Consider the following 3917-nt stretch of genomic DNA (forward strand, 5'->3'; position numbering starts at 1 on the left):
GACATGTCTCTCAGATGCCCTTCTCTTCTCCATCTCGTGATATTTTACCTATTCTTCTGGTCCACTTCTACCCAGACTCCTTCACAGAGGCTTTCAGAGAACAGAGAGCTTATCATACACCTTACTCAGCTTAGGTGCCTTACTTTTTAATTTTAATGTTTCAAATGTTGTTAATCAGCAAGTTATAAACTTCAGGAAGGCTTGGCCCAGTGCTTGGCACTTAAATGCACCCAATAAGTATTAACGGTTAGGACTCCGTGCTTTCACTGCTGGGACCTGGGTTCGATCCCTGGTCTGGGAACTAAGATCCTGCAAGCCTCGTGGTGTGGCCAAAAAAAAAAGAATGCATGAGATTTAACTTCAAGGTAATAACACTAGTTAGCAAATTGCGCTTTAAAATTAGTCTAATTATTGTTCCAGACACATAATTGGTGATAAGTGCAAATTTGTTTAGTAAATGTAGCAATAATTGGTATCTCAGCCTCTAAGACCCTGTATTATACCACTGAATATTTTAACAGTTCAGTATGTCATTGGGGGGAAATGGGTGAAGGTGGTCAAAAGGTGCAAACCTCCAGTTATAAGAAAAATAAGTTCTGGCATGTAATGTACAGCATGGTGATTACAGTTAACAATACTGTATTGTATACTTGAAAGTTGCTAAGAGAGCAGATCATAAAAGTTCTCATCACAAGAATAAAAACTTGTAACTATGCAAGGTAATGGATATTAACTAAACTCATTGTGGTAATCATTTCACCATACAATAAGTCCCCTACATACAAACCTTCAAGTTGTGAACTTTCAGATGTGAACGTGTGTTCCATCAACGTCAGGCATGTGTGAAATTGCACCTTGCCCTCCATCTCCTATTGCTGACGATCCTTCAGCTCTGCCATGTCCTACCTCCTCTCCCTCCTGCTGTCAATAACTCTTCTTGCCTGTTCACTCGATGCCAGCCCCTGGATGCCAGCTGTTGACTGTACTACTGTACTTTTCAAGGTACTGTACTGTAAGATTAAAAATGTTTTCTTTATTTTTTGTTTGTTTGTTTTTTATGTGTTATTTGTCTGAAAAGTATTATAAACCTATTACAGTACAGTACTATATAGCTGATTGTGTTAGTTGGGTACCTAGGCTAACTTTGTTGGACTTACGAACAAATTGGACTTATGAACGTGCTCTCGGAATGGAACTTGTTCGTATGTACGGGACTTACTTGTATATACGTATATCAAATCATGTTGTACACCTTAAACTACTACAATGTTATATGTCAATGATATCTCAGTAAAACTGGGAAGAAATTAAAATTTTTTCATTTAAAATATATACCATCAGAATTTACCAGTGGAATGTATCATTCCTAATAGTTTAACATACTGTAATTCTCCAATTCTAAGAAGTAATTTGGTCTCACATTGTAACATCTCTGAAACTGGGATGTGTCTTACTATTAAAGAAACAGCCAATGGCCAGGTGGCAGTCCTGATATAGTTGGCATTGCCTTTGTATTTGTGAACATGGTTATAACTACTCGAATTTCATCATTTCACTGAGTTCTGTGCAATTTAATACTACATTTATCAAAGCCATATGCTAAGAAATGCAGTTGAAGGCAGGAGAAATTGCCAGATGTGTCAGATTAGATGAAAGAAATTCCAAAACAACAAGAGGCTAATATAACCAATTCATGTACCACACAGGTCAATAGTGAAGGCCTGGAACTTGTCAGAAACTTCCTTCTGGCCATTAATAGAGAGGCTACATAGGTTGTAGTGACATATAATTCAGTTGAACAAGAAAACTATGCTTTTAGTCAAATAGGATTATGCCAGCATCAGACTTGAAGAATGAGTGTCTGGCTAGGAAGCAAATCTCAGAGACAAGCTAGGACATCCTTTTAAGAAATGCTATATTATCAATGATATTGTGTGGAAAAACACACTTATTGATGCTCTGTGTGAAAAGGGATTCAGGAGAATTAGACTCTGTGTACAGAATTTGTAGAAATACTTTAATCAATTTATTTTGCTTATATTTTCCTTTTCTAAATATGCACATTACTGAAAAATTTATACCTAAGTCTAAAAGCACTGTTTCAGTAAGCATTAAAAAGATCCTATGTGACAACACATTGTGTCATAGTTCAGTTGGCAGCTCTTTTTCTTTCTCGGTGGTACATACAATCAAAGATGTCCTAGATTTGAATAGATGTGGTAAATTGAATGGAGGCTAAAATGGGCAGTAGATCTGTGAATTTCCAAGCTTCCCTTAGTGAAGGGACAGAGCTTGGTATTTTGTCATTGTTCTTGTTTTGGTGGGTATTATGCTGTTGCTTAGGAATGAGGTAGGGAGATCCTGCGATTTCTTCACAATTATCAGTTAGGCTTGTTTTCAGAACCAACATAATTTGAAGAGAAGCTAGCTTCTCACATCACCATTTACAACTTCTTAACATAAGTCACAAATTGCATTCTGAATTAGGTAACATTTCGTTTGTCATTAGCTAAGCACTTTTAAAATTAAATGTATTATATTTTTCCAATATAAAAGTAATATGGGTTAGTATAGAAAATGTCCTATATTAAAAAGTGGGTAGGTATAAGTATGTAAGCAGCCATATTTCTTCCAACCAAAATATTTGGTAAATTTCTTTTTTTAGACAAATTTTTTATAAATGTTTTGATGCCATTTCTTCTAGTTTACAAAAATATCTCAGATCAAAGTAAGATATATTTAATGTACAGTATTTGGAAAGTATAGCAAAGTATAAATAAGCATGAAAAACATCAGGCTTCATCTCACCACCACCCAGAGATTGCCTCTTAATATTTTTGGCCATCACATTCAACCTGTCCAGGGCAGACAGGAGCATTCAGTGGGTGCTCGATACATCCTTACTGAATGCGTGAATGCCAAAAAAGAGAATTTGGAGAACAGCCCATATGTCTTGCTAATAGAATTAATTATACAGATCTTATGGTCTAAAAATCATCTGTCTTCTCAACTTTGCCTTATGCTTCTCACATAGCTGGAGCTTGTCCAGGAAACAACCAACTTTCTACCACTTGTCAACGGAGCACTCTGGGGCAGTTGGCCATTGTCCTCACATCACTCCTCTCATTCATTCATTCGTTCATTCAACAAATATTTGTTAAGTGCCCTCTATGTGCCTGGAATACAGAGGGGGTAATAAAGAAACATGGCTCCTGCCCTCTTGCAGCTTTCAGTCAAAAGAAGATAAAACAGATAAACATAAAAATGAATATATGATTAAATATATTTGCGTATTGTGGCAAGTGGAGAAAAGGAAGAGAACAGGTGGCTGGGAAAATAAATAAGCCATAATCTGATTCAAGAGGGAAGGCCTCTCTGATGGAGTGACAGGTCAGAAGGTCAAGGAGGAACAAAAGGGAAGATTCTGAGGCTGTCAAACTTTAAGTGGGTGTAGCCTAAAAACAGTGAAGGAACAAGTATTGCGGGAAAAGACTAGGCTACAGACGCAAGCACTTCCTGTAGGGCCTCGTACGCTATGGAGAGGATTTTGAGTTTTATTCTGTGTATGCTTAGAAACCAATAAGCTTTTTTGTTGTAATTTAAATTGCGTTTACTTTTAATAGGTAACATTCGCAATCCAAAGTATACAAGATCCAAAGATTATTGAATGAAAACCCTCCCTCCAGTTTCCTAGGCACCCAGTTTCCCCTCCCCCGAGCTGGCTGTAAGTATACCTCCGGAAATACTCCAGGCACAAACAAGAAAACTTATCAGTCTGTAAGATATTTTAAGCAGGGGAGCAAGGCATCGGATTTGTGTTTTAAGACAACCCGAATACTGAGAGGCGTCTGGCTTTCTGCGTTCAGAGCTACGCGCTCCAGCTCACGCATTTCACAGACCCTACTCTGCTCGGCATT

This window comes from Lipotes vexillifer, unplaced genomic scaffold (assembly GCF_000442215.2).
Source record: "Lipotes vexillifer unplaced genomic scaffold, Lipotes_vexillifer_v1.1 scaffold46, whole genome shotgun sequence".
Taxonomy (NCBI): Eukaryota; Metazoa; Chordata; class Mammalia; order Artiodactyla; family Lipotidae; genus Lipotes; species Lipotes vexillifer.